The following is a 17,709-nucleotide window of genomic DNA, read 5'->3' as shown; positions in this document are numbered from 1 at the left end:
GGTCCATGATCCACCTTGAGTTGGTTTTTGTGTATGGAGTGAGGTGTGGGTCTTGCTTGAGTCTTTTGCAGATATTTTTCCAATTTTGCCAACACCATTGCACATGTCTTATGCACTTGACTGCTAACTAAAGGCTTGGTGCCTCGGAAGAAAGTCCTGGCTGGCTGTGCCAGCTCTTCAGCCTCTAGGAGCCCCGTTCTAGTACACATGGGTCCACCTCGAGTCAGAGCTGTGCATGGACGCAGAGCCGGCGAGTAGACTCTGCCTCGTGGTGACCCCATGGGACAGAGTGGAGGCTCCTCGTGGTCTTGCCAAGGTTGTAGTTGTTAAGTGAGCAGACTCGCATTTAAGTGACTCCATCTTTCAGAGGCTGGATAGTGGGCTCGAACGGCCAACTTTGGGTTTGCAGCCCAGTGCTTACCCTCCTAACCCAGCAGTGCTCTGCGCTCACACACAGCCCTTCGTCAGGGGGTGATGGTGGTGGGGGGGTGAGGAGGTGTGGGGGAGAGCAATGATGTCTCTGCTTCCGGGTCCCCAGCATGCGTGTGGCTGGAGCGTCGTGGACAGTGCCTGCCAGTCTGGTTAGATAGGGATTGCAGGTGGTAGGAGGAAAGGCCCATTGCTGATGTCCATCAGCACCTTCCAGCTGCCTGCCCTAGACCAGCTGCCCCCCACAGCCCGCCTGGCGGGCAGGAGCTGGCGCCGGGGCAGCTGCTTGGTGCTGAAGCCTGACTTGGATATCTAGAAGGTGGTTTGCTTGTGGACTCCATCCATGGAGGGACTGGCTTGACTGCGCTTGTGAGTGGTGGCAGAGAAGTGGAGGGGATGCACAGGAGACGTTCGTCTGTTTTCAGAGCTGTCATCAGGAAGGGTGACCGGTTTAGGGACACACGTGAGGACGGTGTCCCTCCTAGATGATGAAGGTTTAATGATGCCCGTGGTGGAGAATGAGGCAAAGGGAGGTGGCAGCAAGTGAGCGTAAAGGGCCCAGAGGAACTGCTGAAGGCGAGAAGGGGTCCGATAGGAGGAAAGGAAAGGGAGTCAGAGGACGTGGGAATACGGCTGCCGAGCTCAGGGCTTGTTCTCAGCGCTGGGCAACTGTGGGTGCGTGGGTGAACAGAAAACCAATTTGTCCTGTAAACATTCACTCTAATAATAATAATAATAATTAATAATAGAAAAAATAGTGCAACAATGAATGAATGGAAATTTAAAGTCTCTAAATTTTCGTTGAAATTAATAACAATAATAAAAAAAAAAAAACCAGACAAGAAAATATGGTGGAGACGGGCTGGCAGAAACCATGGTCACGGGCAGAAAGGACAGAAAGCGTAGAGGTCAGGGAAGGTGACCCCTGAGTTCTGAGAGGGGAGAGGCAGGTCAGACTTCTGACCTTCACTGTGCTGCAGTCCCCGGTGCCCGCACCACTGAATTTCCCCTATAAAGAGCCCAGGAGGTCAGTACCACCCATGCTGCAGGAGAGGGCAAGCCCGGTGCCCAGGGCACCTGCCCACATGCCTTGCAACTTGCCATCTGGGGTTCATTCCAGGGGGGTCTAGAGCCTTCTGGAGGTAGAGGACTGTTGGGGTCAGCTGATGGAGAGATCAAGGTAAATCTTGGACTTTTTTTGAGAGGTGCCTGTCTAGTGGAAGAGTCTGTGGGGCTCCATTGGAGCTCCATCGAGGGTTCCAAGTCCATGTGAGCAGGGGCCCCCGAGAGAGCACCCATTCTTCCCTGCTGCAGAACCATGACCTACACATGATGATCATTTCAGGCTGTGGGCAGAGGATATGGGTTTTGGGGGGCTCACCCCATTTTTTACTTGTGAGTGAGTGTAGAGTTTCAGTTGGCTGATTTTGTGGCTAGGATGATTTCCAAGAAAATGGGTTATCTAGGGCCCCCAAAACTGGGCCTGGGCCTGGGCCACCCCCTACTGGCCCATCCTGACCACCTACTCCCCCCATGGCTCGCCCGCTGGCTGTCGAGAGAGGGCAGTGGAGGGCCCAGGAGGCCTGGCGGAGCCTGTCCCTGGAAAGTGTCCCCGAACACCCCCAGTGACTTCCTCCTTGCTCACATTCTTCCTCTGGCTATCACTCAGGCTGGGGTGGGGGGGCCCCAGACCGCATGGAGGAACCCCCGAGACTGGATAAAGCAGGCCGTGTTTATGTAAACTCTGGCTGAACTTGCCTCCCGCTGCAGGCCCTCAAGTTGGGAAATTGGAACAGGGGGAGCGATCTCATAGTGGGCGCCCACAGCCTGACCCTGGTCAGTCCTGACCAAGCTCGACGAGTGGGACAGAAGACACCACATGCTGCATCCTCAGGGGCCCTCCTGGGGGACCCTGGCCCAGCCTGGACAGAAGCAGTGAGAGAAGACGCCCAATTCTCTAAGCCGTGTTTTAAGCTGAGGTGTCTTGTTACCGCAGCTGCAGCGTGGGCTTTGCATAGGTAGAGCTGTCATCGTTGCAGTGAATGCTTTTATCGTGATCTCTCCTTGTCCTGGGAGCCCCTGGCTGGCACAAATGGTGGTGCTTTACAGTGCTAATCAAAAGGTTGATAGTTCATGTCCACCCAGTGGAACCTCTGTGGAAAGGCCTGGTGATCTGTGTGTGTGTGTGTGTGTGTGTGTGAGAGAGAGAGAAATTTGTATTTAGAATTAGCCCGCTGGACTCAGTTTAGATGATTCCTGTTTTGTTGGCAACATCCAAAGCATCATAGTCAGGAGCAAGTTGAACACAGGCCTTCTTCTCTCCATCAGGCCTAATCAAAGTGTTGATCTTGGCCACATCAATGTCATAGAGCTTCTTTACAGCTTGTTTGATCTGGTGCTTGTTGGCCTTGACATCCACAGTGAACACAAGTGTGTTGTTATCTTCTGTCTTCTTCATGGCTGACTCAGTGGTCAGGGGAAACTTGATGACGGCATAGTGGTCAAGCTTGTTTCTCCAGGGGTCATTCTTCTGGGGGTATTTGGGCTGTTTTCAGAGTCTCAGCATCTTAGGCTGCCGGAAGGTGGGTGACGTGCGGATCTTCTTTTTTTTTGTGGCTGTGGATGCCCTTCAGGACGCCTTCTTGGCCTTTAATGCCTTTGCTTTGGCTTCAGTTTTGGGAGGGTCAGGGGCTTCCTTCTTCGCTTTCGGCGCCATCTTCATAGAAAGCTGGTGATCTATTTCTATAAAGATTAGTCACTGACGGGGGTTGCACGTGGTTGCATGAAACAAGATGGAAAATGGATTTCTTTTGTAAACCTTCACCCATCTCACAGTTGGAAGAAAATGATATCCATTGAAAACCTTGTGGAGTGGTTCTGTGACGTGGAGAGCTGGACAGGTGACAGAAGCACTGAGGTGACAGAAGCACTGGGGTCTTTGAGTCCTGGTACTGAAGAGCACTGAACATCCCACGGACTGCCAGGAGAGTGAACAGGTGTGTCTTGGGAAAGGTGCAGCTGGAATGCTCCTTGGAGGCAGAGGTGATCAAGCTTTGTCTCACATGCTCTGACCATGTCATGAGGAGAGGCTTCTCCCTGGAAAGGGCTGTCAGGCTTGGGAAGGTGAAGGGTCGGCACGAGAGAAGACCCCAGTGAGGTGGACTGACCCAGGGACTGTGCAGTGGGCTCCGGTGGGTCGGAGGTGACGAGGGTGGCTCAGCATAGGACAGGGCTCAGGGCTTTTGTTTGTGGGGTCGCTGTGGGTCGTGCTCCACTTGCTGACACCTCACAACAACAGCCACCACCCTAAGCCACACTCCCTTGTTCAGTCAGTTGTCCCCTCATGGGTCAATGGGTTCAAGTCTCCTCAAGGCCAGTCCTGCAGTTGAGACTAGGGATGGCCCCCACTCTCCGACCTCAGGGTTTCTGTCTGGAGTGTGTAGTCCTTGGAGGACTGGCCAGTAGGGTATCCCCTTTGCCCTGGCGGAGTCCACAGAAGCTGGCCAGCAAGCATTTCCAGGCGGGGGCCTCGCTGTGAGGCCTGGGGAAAGTAGCCCACCTGCTCTGGGCCCATTTCCTGGTACATGGAGCTGCAGGAAGGTGGGCTAGGCCCTGTGTTCTCGGGGAGATGCTGTGTGGGAAGCGCTGGGAGCTGTGCTCGCCCTTCATCAGGACTTGCTCTGCTAGCTTTGGTTGTAGCTTCCAGAATATTCCTGGATCTGGGGGCGCTGCCACAGATGGAATGGCTTCTTGGAGGCCAGCGAGAGGGGCAGCTGCAGGAACAGAGCTGTCAGCTGGTGAGCAGCTGCCCGTCACTAACTGTCACTGTTCGTATGAGGGCGACCAGCACCACTGAGCTCCTTCCAGAAGCTTCCATCTTCCTTGGCACAGGCAGGGGCTGCGGGCTCTGGATGTCTTCGGGTTGACTGTCCCCCAGTTTATGTGGGCCCCCAGCCTCCTGCCCTCTGGTTTGTTGGGCTCTTGGCCACACTCACAGGATGCTATTGGATCCAAGTAACAGAAAACCCACCTCCCATGTTGGGTCCTGAGGGTTTGCTGTGCCCAGAGCACGTGTTCCATAGGTGGGCTGCCTGTGCCAGGTGGCCGCCACCCAGGAAGCCTTGGCTCGGCCTTGGCCCTGCTGTCCTCAGCCCCTGGTCTGCTCTAAGCTGACCCTTATCTGGAGCTGCTGGGTCATGCTTGGCACAGCAGCACCTGGAAGGGCTGGGACCCCTTCCTGTGGACCTCTCCCTCCAGCCAAACCACCATCTCCTCAGTTCCCCCAGCAGTATCCCCTCCTGCTTCTCCCTGGCCTCGGGCATGGACCACGGCCCCTACCCTGAAGCCCTTCCTGTGTCAGGCCCAGCAGAGCACTGGGCAACCCCTGAGCTGAATGAGGGTCTTGCTGACAAAGAGGGCAGGTGACGACAGCATGGCCGTGAGGGGCTGCTGTAATGACCTGCCTTTGGTTGAGGGGGTTGGGGCGATCCTGACCCAGCCTGGTGTCCAGCTGGTGGTCAAACCCTGTACCCCTTTTGTGCCCACAACAGTCAGGATGATGAGACCCCAGCTGTTCTGTGAGCTCAGCCTGGGGGTCCCCCCAAGTGAGAAGGGCCTGGCCGTGGTCCCCAGCTGAATGGCCATGGGCAAGCATCCACCTTAGAAGCAACAACTGGTCCCAGAGTCCTGACCTGGTTTCCTGGGGCCAGAACCCAGCTGTCCAGTGGGCAGGCTGCAGAGAAAGGGCTGCTGGACCAGCTGGGAAGGGGTAGGGCTGAGCACTGCCCTCCCCTCCCCCACGCTTAGTGGGGGCACCCCCTCCTCCGTGTCAGGCTGCTAGCTCAGCACCCCCACCCCCAGGCCTGCATACTCTGTGCTCACCTCCCCCCCTCCACTCTGCAGCATTTGGTCCCAATTAGCTCCTTCCGCCCTGAACTGGTGGACACGGCAGAGGGGCGCCTGCTGTGGGGCCTCCTGCTGTGGGGATTTCCCTCCATGGCCCTCGTCCCAGGCCCCCCAAACCGGACATTTGTCTGTACTTCTGGTCTGGGGTGCATGAGACGATGCCTGTAGCCACCCCGAGTGCCTTGTTTCCTTACTAACGTACTCTGACTCAGCCTCGGTGTTGGGGGTCTGCTCCCTGGTGTCTCAGAGGCCGCAGGTTTGCTGGACTCTGGTTGCCCAGCCAGGCTTCTGCCCTGGTTAGCTGTGTGGCCTTGGGAAGACTGCTTAACCTCTTTGTGCCTCGAGGATCCCAGGAGACATACTGCTAACAGAAAAGTTGTCAGTTCAAATCCACCAGCTGCTCCATGGAAGACAGATGGGCAGTCTCCTCAAGAGGACTGGTTGAGGGGTCACCATGGGTCAGTGACCCGGAGTGGATCCCATGGCAGTGAGGGGGCTGTCTCGCTGCATCCAGTTGCTAACTGAAAGTTTAGACATTTGAGTGTATCCAGAGGAACCTCAGAAGAAAGGCCTGGTGATGTCTGTTCGAGAAATCAGCTGTTGAAAGCATGGGGGAGTTTGGACACTGGAGTGGAGGAGACTCCACGGACCCCGATCCTGGTCACCTTGCAGGGCTGCTGGGAGGACGACTGAGTGGCCAGCACCTGTGAGCGGTGCCTGCGGCTTTGGTGGTGTCCATGGGGGTCTCCTCTGGGCGGGGGGTGGGGTGGAGTGGACAGTTATTGCTTTATTTTTTTTTTAATTTTTTTCTTGATTTTTTTTTAAATTTTATTTTTGCGTGAGTGTACCATCAAATCAGATTTGACTGGTACAGGAGATTGTCCCTCCTTTTCCCAGCAGAGCATCTGGTGGATTCGAACCGTGTGCCTCTGGGATTGTAGTTGCAGCTCCTTGCCACTAGGCCACCAGAGCTCCCCGGACAGTCATTGCTTTGACATCCTGTGAATATGAGGACCTGACACGTGGCCTGTCTCTGACCCCAGCACCTGGAGAAGCAATGTGAAGAAGAGGGGTGGGGCCAGCTAGAGGCAGTTTTGGGGTGCCCTGGCAGCACTGGAAACACGCCCCCTCTCCCACCCGAATGTGGGGCATCCCTGGGCCCTTCTGCTGCGGGAGGCCAGTGTTTGCTCTGTCACAGGGAGTGAGGGGTGGTTTAAAGGAGGGGGAGGCGTGGCCTTGATGAAGGCCCGCCTTCCCGCGTCCAGACCTGGGCAGTGCAGTAGGAGGTGTGGCCTCAGGTTTTTGGCCAGAGGGAAGGGAGCAAGGCCCCTATGTCCTAGTATGTTACACGTTCAGATTTACACCTTGGGAGAAAGTGGGCAGTCTCCTCCCTTTAAGGCTTGTAGCTTGGGACCCTGATGGAAGGTTGGTCAGGAATCAGAATCGGGTGAAGGCGGTGCGTTTGAATTTGGGGTTTCCAGACTGAGGCAGAGTAGGAAGAATGGCCTGGCAGTGCACTTCTGGGATTTAGCCAGCGGGAACCCTGTGGTTCAGAGGATCTGACCCCCTGACCGTAGGCCAGGCCTGGGCAGCAGTTCCTGCTTGTGCCTGTGAGTGGTCTCTGTGGGGGTTCCATCTGTTGTATGTAGGGTCACTGTGGGCCGGGGGCCCGCTCTGGGTGTCTTCATGTAGTCGTACACGGTGGAGCTTTAGCTTTGGCCGGGCACCTGGGATCTGGCCACTTGCTGGCCTCTGGGCAGGTGGATGGCCTTCTGGGCGTGTCCATGGCAACTGAGGTGTCTGGAGGAGCCACTCTCAGCTGGTCTTCATGTAGGAGTCTCCACAACAGCCTCTCTTCTTCTGTCCCCAAAAGTCACATGTGTCAGGAGGGTGAGGGCTCCTCACCTGGTGACCGCCTGGTGGTCTCCCCGGCCACCTTCTCTGATCTGATCTGTATATGGAAGAGAGAGGACATCTGTGCGTGAAAGGGTTAACATTGGCTCCCTCCTCTACCCTCCCGCCCCCCAGCTTTCCCAGGAAGTGGGGAGAGGAACAGAGAGGCCTTATCTTGGGAGGAAGGGGGAAGCCTGGAGCCACCCGGGGTGGAACTCTGACTTCTGGAGCCCAGCTGTTGAGTGAGCTTCCAGAAGGTGGAAGGCGGGTTCCAAGCAAGGAATGAATGTGCGATTCACTGCCGGGATCTGGCAAGACAAGGGCCTCGTTTCCGTGGAGATGGGGCAGGAGCAGGTCTCCTGGAGTCAGGAGAGGCCCTGGGCTGGGGCCAGCGAGGGGTGGGGGAAGCTGGACGACCTGTCTGCCCCCAACAGCTTGCACGCCTGGGCTCTGCTTCCCCCTTTCCTGCAGTGCCCCTCCCCTGGGAGCTGCAGACTTTGCTGGAAAGAAGGTCCCCCCCCCCCAGTGCCCTTCTGTTTACTGGGATGGGCTGGGGGAGGGGGCTGGTCGCTGAAGAAGGGCTGGCTTAGGCCAAGAGGCAGCTGTGGGGGAAGGGCTGAGGGGTTCTGGGTCGCAGTCCTGCAGAAAGAGCTGCAGTCTGCTTTGTTGGGGACATCAAGGCACCATCTCGAGCATCCCTTCCCCAGAGGGGTTACGACTCAGCTCGCTTGGGGTCGATGGTGGACTGCCATCCTCTGAGGGTGTGAGACAGTGTGCGCTCCACCAGCATTGGCCTTGCCCTCAGTGTGGACCTATGAGAGCGAGGCCGCAGGTAACCCCGCCAGGTGGACCCCAGCGTGTAGGCTACTCTACCTCATGATGGCCCTGTGAGGGAGGCTGCATATGGGGCAGCTTCCAGCTCAGGAGAGAAGTCAGGGTGCAGTGTGGCCCAGTGTGGGACTGTGGCCAGTTATGGGGGACCACACTGATGCCCCTGTCCCTCACCCCCATCTGAAGTCTATAGCACCTGCTCCACTCCACTCCCAACTCCCCGCCCCCGCCCCATGCCCTCTGTCCCTGTTCCTTGCCCCATGTCCTCGTCCTGTGCCTTATTCCACCTCCAGGACATTTCATGTGTTTGCATTTACTTCTTGTTAAGTGCCGTCGAGTTGTAGGCGACTCATAGTGACCCTATGAACGAAAGTCCTCAACACTTGGGTGTGTGACTTTCATCCTTTCTCCAGGTTCATAGGGTTTCTGGAGGCAAGCTATTTACGGAAGTGGATGCCACTCCTGCTTCCAAGCTTGTTTCAACCGGGGAGCATCACCAAACACTGTCCACCATGGGGAACCGTTATTGCATTTGGCACATCAGTGTCACAGTGTTCAGCTTCACAGCGACCACAGGTTACCTCTGTACGGCAAGTGGACACACCAGGGTTATACGACCTAGAAGACTGAACAAAAACAATGAAAAACAGGCTGAGGGCCATGGATTAGAGTCACCCACCTTTGGCTTGGAAGCATCGCTTTCTGTTCACAAGGCCAACTGGTCTCTCTCTCTTGCATTTACTTGGCAATAATAAATTCAGCTCCCTCAGGCCTTGGGCCTGGTTGTTAGAGACCTGGAATTGGTTTCATGTCTTGGGGTCACCTCGTGCCCCAGGAAGCAAGATGCTTCTTGGTCCAGCAGACTGGATCATTGTGATCCATTAAGTTTTCAGGGATCTGTATTTGTAAATAGGTTGCCAGGCCTTTCTTCCTGGTTTGCCTCAGCGTGTAAGCTCCACTGGGGCCTGTCAGCTTCATGGGATCGTGCAGCACCTCTGTTGATGGGTGAGGCGTCGCTGCACGTGAGGAACATTGACTAGGAATCAAACCTGGGTCTCCTGCATGAAAGAGGAGAGAGCGCTCCCACCGAGCCACTGCTGCCCCTGGGCCTCGGTCGGACTCTCATTAATACCAGTCTGCAGGGGCTGTTCTCAGATGTGCAGAGCCTGGCCAGATCACCCCTGAGTTCCTCCTGAGTTTTAACTCTGTGGTCCCTGGGCAGGGAAGGCTGTGCCTGTGCGGCCCACCAGAACCCCCATCTCTGCACTCAGGGGACACCCAGTACACATTGTACATTGAGTATATGCCGGATGAACAGAACGCATGGACAGACAGCTTGCGAAACCATCTGGGCCCCATTCCTAACTTACGTATCATGAAAAAACATTCATGACATCTTGCATTTTCAATGTACTTTGAAGGGGGTTGGCGATAAAGCATACAGAATGTTTGAAGACAGTAGAACAAAAATCATAAGAAAAACCACGGTGATGGTCTGATGATGTAGCCCCAAGATCACAGGAGTCTGGAGGTGAACTCAGGTTTGTGGCTCAGTTTTCAGCCAGACAATAGACAAGCCTGCAAGGTGAGCCTAGTATCAGGGAGGTGTTACCTTCACTCCTAGATCAAGGGAAAACCGAGTCAACTCCCTGCAGCGCCCTGCTGTCAGCTGGGCTCTGACTCAGGGTCGCTCTCCATCCGGTTTCCAAGGCTGTAAATGGTTTGTGTGTTTGTTTTATACACTCATTTCTGTATATTGTGTTTTTATAATTAGTTACTCTTGCACTATTTTCCCCTCTGTAGATGCCTTTATTTTGCCTTCGCTTTATTTAATTTTGATGTCTTTTTTTTTTTTTTACTGGTTTGCTTACATTTATTCACACATAGTGTTTTATATAATCATATAAGACTCTACCTAGTTAGTTACTATTCATCTATGCCTGTTATCACCCCTTCTCTTCCAGTCCTCATGGACCCTCCCCTGTTTCTTCAGTGCCCCCCTCCACACACAAACCTCTGATTTCCCTCCATAGTTTTCCTGAAGAGCTGCTGGTGGGTTTGAACAGCCAGCCTTTTGGTTACTAGTCTGATCCATTTGCACTACCCCTCTAGAGGTCCGTCTCTATTGTCGTGTGCCGTTGAGTTGGAACCAACTCATTGCTGACCCTCCCACAGGTTTGCAGAGGCTGTGCATGTCCTGAGAGGAGAAGGCCCAGTTCTCCCCTGCAGAGTAGTGGGTGGATTCAGTGGTCATGGGAGACCAGGGAGACCAGCCCTGGGCAGAAGGCAGGCAGGGGCAGTGAAGACGGCTGAGTGGCTGCGAGCCTCCCATGGAGGGAGCGGGGAGAGTGCTGTTACGTGGAGGGGATGTAGCTAATGGTGCAAATCAAATGCTCGTGGGTGGAAAAACAATGTGTCCTGTAAACTTTTACTGAAACCACAAATGTACAGACTATTTTATCATTTCAACCATTTAATTATTTTTTTAAAAAGGAAGTGTACAGATCTTTTGGAGTCACGGTTTGAGTTTTAAAACAAGTGCATGGCATCCACCCATCAGGCAGGTGTCTGTGACTGCGGGTTTGCTTGCTGACTTTCTCTCAGGGCGTCCTTTTCTGTGCTGTCCCCACGCCCACGCTCCCCCTGCACGCACGTACTGCCAAGCGGAAGGACTGCAGCTGCCCGTCGGCTGGGCCTGGGTGGTGCTGACTGGTACACATGCACACCCCTGAGCTGGGACTCATTCCCTTCTGACCAATGAGAACACTGCCTCCTAGAGGTTGAGCAGATTTGCACAACAGGCACTCAGCCGAGTAAGTTTAGGAGCGGGATTTGAACTGCCTCCCAGCTCCTGTTTCTCAGGCAGCCTGGACCACTGCGTTCCAGAACCGTAGTTGCCTGAATAGGTAATATCCAGGATTTTTTTTTAAATAACTATTATTTTGTGTGTGTATGTGTACTGTCAAATCAGATCTGACTGGTACAGGGGGAGATTGTCCCTCCTTCTCCAGCAGAGCATCTGGTGGATTCGAACCGTGAGCCTCTGGGATTGCAGTACAGCTTCTTGCCACTAGAGCACCAGAGCTCGCCTGTCCAGGAGTTTTGTGAAGATTTACACCTGCCTTTATGGGACAGCTCTATTCTGATACCATGTAAGTTTGCTGCAAGTCAGAATTGAGTCGATGGCAGGACATTTGCTGGTTTTACTCGTGTCCCTGAGCAATACAAATGATAAACAGGCTCTACTGCTAATAGAAAGATTGTAGGTTCAAGTCCACCCAGAGGCACCTTAGAAGAAAGGCCTGGCGGTCCATTCTGAACTGTCAGCCCTGGAGCACCTGGTGCAGCACAGTTCCCTCTGATGCACATGGGCTTTACCATGCCTCGGGATTGACTCGATGACAGTCGACAGCAGCAGTCTTGACAGGCACAGGTTGCCAGGTCTGCTTTCTGTGGCAGCACTGCAGGGTCTGGCCTGCCACCTTCTACTTAACAGAGGAGGACAAACCGTCCACGCCCCCGGGGACCTTGAGCTTCTCCCTGGGGCTGGGACGGATGAGTCACTGCTTTTACCAAATTTGGACACCAGATACCTGCTCTGTTTTGCACTCCCACCTCTGTGTCTCAGCCATAGACTCCCCTCAGATACCACCGTTTCTTGTTTGACTCAAAATGCCACCCGTCTTGAATGCAGAGGCTTGATTTGGTCTTTATTTCAGTTGCGGCAAAGGTTGGTGAGGTGGTTGGAAGCATCGTTTCTGGGGGCCAGCCTGCAGTGCCCCCACCTGGTGGTGCACCCGTCCTGCCATCTGGACATGGCTGACAGCCAGCCAGACACCCTTATACACACACACACATTCTCTCTCTCTCTCTCTCTCTCTCTCTCTCTCTCTCTCTCTCTGTCTGTCTTATTTCTCCTGGGAGTTGCAATAAATATAGGGTTACATAGCTTCATTGCTGTTGTTTAAAAACCAGAACCAAGCCCCCTGCTTCACCTTTGCATCCGACTCGCTGGGACGCTTGTTAAGACAGAATGGAATTTCCCAGGAGGGTCTAAGACATTGCTTTCCATATTTGTTACTTTCCTCTTTACGTAGACTTTTATTGTAACTTAAGTAAAAATCTACAGAGCAGATCTGTTTTCTGGTCAACAACTCCTACGTGTTACGTGCCCCTGACCACAAGCCCCCACCCCGGGCAGATCCTTCACGGAGGCAGAGCGTCTGGTGGGTGCAGACACGGACTGTTGTTGTTAGAGCTTTAACCACTGCGACACCGACCCTCTTCCTGCTGCCTTTTTAGGGGCTTGGTTTTCTGTGAGAGTTTGCAGTTCTGGGGCACCCTGGATACCGAATGGAGTGGGGCACAAGGGCTGGGGTGGAATTGTGCCCGGAGCTGTTGCCAGCCGGCTCGGGCTGACCCACCAAGGGACTGAGTGCATGGGCAGACTTTTCACTGGCCACTGACGGCATCCGCAGTAATGAAAGTGATGGTGTTACCACATCGTTTGTGAGCATGTTGATGGAGTGATAGCAAATCTAGAGGGGAAAATGATGTGAGACGATGCAATCCTGTGTCAGCAACCTAAGTGCAGGGTGGGCTTATGGTCATTCTGCTAGAGAGTTTGAGAAGAATTGGTTGAGGTGACAGGATGTGACTCTGGTGACACTAGGGAGACAGGAAAAGTGTGTGTAGGAGGTGAGGTGGTCACTGCAGAAGTCAAGAGGGCTTCCTGGAGGTGGTGACATTTGTCAGAGAGCTTTTAGCTAGGTCTTGGCTGCTAACTGAAAGTTTGACAGTTCGAGTCTACCCCGAGGTGCCTAAGAGGAAAGGCCTGGTGATCTACTTCTGAAAGATGGACCATTGGAAGCACAGTGGTGCCCTGGCACACTTGATGTCACAGACTTGGGAGTGTAGAGTGGATCCTCTGAAAACAGTGGGAATTCAGGCTTGAGTGTGGCCTGGCCGGGTCTCAGGGGTTCTTGAACCCATGACAAATTTCCACTTGAATGGAGGAGCCCCAGGAGCTGTGTGGAAGGGCAGGGGCACTGGGCGAAGGTTCACAGGAAAGGCTGTTCGGCCTCGTGAGAGGGAGTGCGACAGGAAGTGGGCGTCTGGGAACCAGGGCAGGGGTCCAGGATGTGGCCATAGGCCTGGTTAACCTTCTGGAGCTGGACAGGAAGGGGCTGATTTGAGGTGAGCTGGGGAGAGGCAGCCGGTGGGAGGAGGGGGGTGGCCGGGGAAGGGGCCTGAGTGGGAGGCTGTCCATACGGCTGGGAGTGTGCACTTTGACCTGACTGCCCGCAGGGGGATGTGGCAGAGCTGCCTAGGGGGTCAGAACCAAAGTGGCCAATTCTGAGGTGAAATAAGACGGAAGTGAGAGCATCCTGGGGACTGAGTCCAGGGAGGAGGAAGGTCTCCTGTGTGCTGGGTAGTGGGGAGAAGACAGACCCGGGAGGGGCCTGGGAGCAGGGCTGGGAGAAGCTTCCAGAAGGAGGAGGTGGGTTATGCATGTTCAGTGCTGCCCCAGAGGTCAGATGGGGCGGAACTGGGTTTTGGTGATGAGCGTTTTGTTTTTTTGTTTTTTTTCCCCAAGAGCTCAGCTACAGATGGGCAGGAGCCAGATGGGAAGATGGGGAGTGTGTGTGGGTGGGGGGAGGGTGATGGGCTGGGTGGGGAGGGCAATGAACTGGGTGTAGACCAGGCACGGACAGAGCAGGTGGGCAGAAGGGGACAGCTCTGCCAAAAGAAAAGGAGGCTAGTGTTTAGGGGCAGCCTGGACATTTCCTTAGACCCAGGGAGGATGTCACACTAGTGAAAAGCATCAGCCTAGTGCGGCTTTGTAGGGCACCCTCCGCCTCACCTTGCATTCCTGGGGTTGCATGGTTGTCCTCCCAACCCGCCCAGCCCAGGACCTAGCTCTTGACCCAGGTTCTAGCGTGTGTCCCCATCACTGCTGTCCTTCTAGCCCTCCCGCCCTCGGTGTGCGGAGACCAGAGAAGGCCTGGGGCCAGTGAAGGCCCCATGTGATGCTTGGCATCTGCTCTGTCCCTTGAGAGGTGGTGGGCTGGAAGGGGCTGACAGGCGGCTGAGCTTTCTGCTCCGGCCCCACAGAGATTGGCCAGGACTTGGCCCAAGTAGTATGAGCCATTGGGGGCAGGGCTGGGGAGCAGAGGGCGGGGCTGGGGGTGGAGCTGGGACAGGGGTGGTGTGGGCAGAGTTTGGGCTGGGGGCGGGGCAGGGGCGGGGCTTGGACAGAGGCTGTGTGCACTCAAGCATGTGTGTGCAGATGAGTCCTGGAAACCACTTCCCCTGATTTCGCTGATGCTGCTGTGTGCTTAGTGGTGCTCATGGGAAGCTTGTGGGTGTCCTCACTCTGCTGGGCGGGGAACAGTGCAGTTATGCTCCCAGCAGGCACAGCTGGGGGCTTCTCAATCCAGGACCCCTGGGCAGGACTGATGAGCTAATCAGTGCCACTGCTGACCTAGGGGTCACTAGGAGGGATGGCGAATACTGCTCATGGGCAGCTAGGCAATTGACTTGGGGCATTTTCTCGAGTACCACAAGACCCACTATCCACCACTGCCAGGGTGCCATGGGACCGTCTGTGACTCTGACAGCGAGCAGAGAAGCAGGGAATTCCTCAGCTATCAGATCGGTCTTTTGTGGACCAGAGTCTGTGGGTGATACAAATAGTTAATGCATTGTGCTGTGCACAGAAAGATTGGACGGTCCAAGTCCTGCCAGAGGTGCCACGGAAGAAAGTCCTGGCAACCTAAGGGGAAAATCAGCCCTTGAGAACTCTGGAGCAGTTTCTTTCAGGCACACACAAGGTTGCACTGGGCAGTTCTCCATGGAAACGGGTTACACTCACAGTACCTACCCCAAAGCCACTCAAAAATCAAAGTCATGAACTATTCTCATGAAAAATAGCTGAAGAAAATATATTTTGTTCCACTGCTAGGGTAAAAGAAATACATTTGTATACATTTGTGTGGAACTGAAATATAATTGTCACTTTGAAGTAAACATGTGAAAAGCTCTTGGTTGCACATACCTTATGAAATGTTTTTCCTTACACTTTGTCATGGTACGTTCTACCCATTTTCACTTATTTTCCACTGTGTACAGTGTTCTGCTTTGACGTTGCACACAGCGTTCCGCTTTGTCAAGTTAATTTTTATTCTTACATTTAACTTCTTTGGTTTGTCAAGGCAGCTCGTTATCATTAAGCCGCCAGAGCTCCCCTGGCTCACCCCTTTCTAAGTGCGTGCCCTGGCATGTTCTGGTGTTAGAACAGGGCATCTTGGGGGGACATATTCCACTGACCACAGTGGCCTAAGATCATGGTCTTAGGGTCAGGTTTTAAGATAACAAAACCCTCTGAGTGGTTCAAGGGGGAAAGGATTCATGAACTCTTTTCTGATAAATACGGTTCTTTAAAGTCATGACAAACAAGCTGATGAGTGAGTTTCTGAGACCTGTTGGGGAAGGCCAGCTGGGGGACCACGCAGGCCAGGCATGGGGGGGCGGAGCAGTGTGGATGTTGGCCTTGCCTCCTCCTGGGGCCCTCTTTGTGGGAGTGGGGGGCTCTTTGTCCCAGGGGCTCTCACCTGCATGTCCCCCTTCTGTCTCTGTTCTCACTTTGTATGTGGCCCCATAGCTTGTCTGTCCCCAAGTCTGCTGGACCCCCCACGCGTTGGGGTCCTGTCCTTGTACAGTCACATGGCTCAGCGCCCTCATTTCAGCCAGGTCCCTTAGTGAAGCTGGGCTTCATCCTAGCCCCAGGTCCTGTGATTCGGGGCAGGCAGCCAGATGAGACAGTAGTGGGGGACTTAGACACTGATGTCCCCAGAGGCCTAAGAAGGGCACTGTGCCATCAGAGTGGGGGCACCCCTCAGGTTGTAGGCATTTCTTCTCACTTTTATGAGGAGATGGGCCTTCTTGCTTATTTCCCTCTCATCTCTCAGATCAAGGGCTCCTGGACCTTTACTCTAACTCCTGCTTCCATTTCCCTGCGCCTCAGTTTCTCTCTTAGGACCTACAGGCTGAGATCTAGGGGCTGCCTGTGAGAAGCCCCTTGCTCATTGCTCATGACCTCTGAAGCCTCTTTCTTGCCCGTCCGAACTGGTGGGAGCATCACTTGGATTATGTGTGAACAAGAGTTGGAGGGGCCTGTGCACCCCACCCTGTGTCCTGACTCCCCACTGGTTCCTGCCCAGATGTGCTGTGGTAGGAAAAAACCCCAAAGTCATGGAACCTCTTCCAGAGCTCAGGGCCTCTGGTGGGCTGGGGGGGCCACACCACCACCTCCCACAGGAAGTACGAGCCTACTTCATGGGTGGCAGACAAAGGCCAGGCCTCTCACCATCCTTATTCACCCACCTGGGGGCAACCCAAAGGCCGGGGTGGCTCAGTGCCAGAATTCTCACCTTCCATGCGTGTGGATTCCCAGCCAGGACACCTCAGGCGTCACCTGTATCGCCAGGACACCTCAGGCATCACCTGTATCGCCAGGACACCTCAGGCGTCACCTATATCGTCAGGACACCTCAGGCGTCACCTGTATCGTCAGGACACCTCAGGCATCACCTGTATCGGTGGGCTTGTGTGTTATAATGCTGATGCTGAACAGGTGTCAGTGGCACTTCACACTAAGACTAGGAGGAAAGGCCTGGCAGCCTCTGAAAGACAGTCAGTGAAAACGCCGTGGATCTCCCTAAAGCCTACGGCATCACAATCAATCACGCAAAGGCTTTTGCTCTGTTACCTACGGGCTGCGGTCAGAGCTGACACCCTGTCCAGGCAGATGGGCAGGCGAGGCCGGCCTCCAGCTCCAGTCCCCTTGCTGGATGGAATGGGAAGCTGCGTCCCGTCCCGAGGGACTGCTCCTTCCTGAGCCCACTCTGCTTTTATTCTAAATGAGAACTGGTGGATTCCTCGGCTGTGAAGTCACGAATCAGAGCTGGCCCCGGTGCAGAGGTCTCAGGTTCAAGCGCTTGACTCCGAAGCTCACGCCTTTGGGGTCCCCCATACAAGTGGAACAAGAACTCAGAGGGAAGTCCCTTCCCTCAGACACTTGGGCCAGGCACACACAGGACAAAGATCGCTGCTTCACTGGGCTGGGCTAGGTCACAGTGGCTGCCCCTGAAGCGTTAGGTCAAGCCCGTAGATGTGCCAAGTGGCCAGCAGGGGCGAAGGGCTCCCCAGGGAGGAGCCTGAGGATGGGCTGCTGGCTGGGTGCCTGAGGACCAGCACGGGAGGGGCTGCAGGGTCTTGGAATGACACTTGGAAGAGTGAGCAGGAGAGGGCCCATCGCTGCTGCCCCCCAGTGGAGACCCCTCTGCATTAGCCAAGTTTCTGTTTCCCGAGGGTGAATTGAGCTTGAGCTTGGGGGCTGGGCGGTTATTCTTCAAATGGCCAGAGAGTGAACAAGGTCGCCCAGGACACCTCTGCTCCATGTCAACCAGGGGCTCGTTTCCGCTGGGCTCACTGTCATCACTCCCTGCAAACCTTGAGTCCCCACCCCCTTCCTGGTGCCAGTGTGGTGTCCAGTCATCTTGGGCTGCTGCCTGGCTGACTCACTGGGGTCAGAGGTCGTGGCACAGCGAGGGGTTTGGCAGCCTCTTCTCCTGGGGGACTGCGGGCCCA

Source organism: Elephantulus edwardii, unplaced genomic scaffold (genome assembly GCF_000299155.1).
Source record: "Elephantulus edwardii isolate Elephantulus edwardi_28Jun2011 unplaced genomic scaffold, EleEdw1.0 scaffold00048, whole genome shotgun sequence".
In the NCBI taxonomy this organism is placed as follows: Eukaryota; Metazoa; Chordata; class Mammalia; order Macroscelidea; family Macroscelididae; genus Elephantulus; species Elephantulus edwardii.
The sequence above is the reverse complement of the archived record's forward strand: the minus strand, read 5'-3'. Positions refer to the sequence as shown.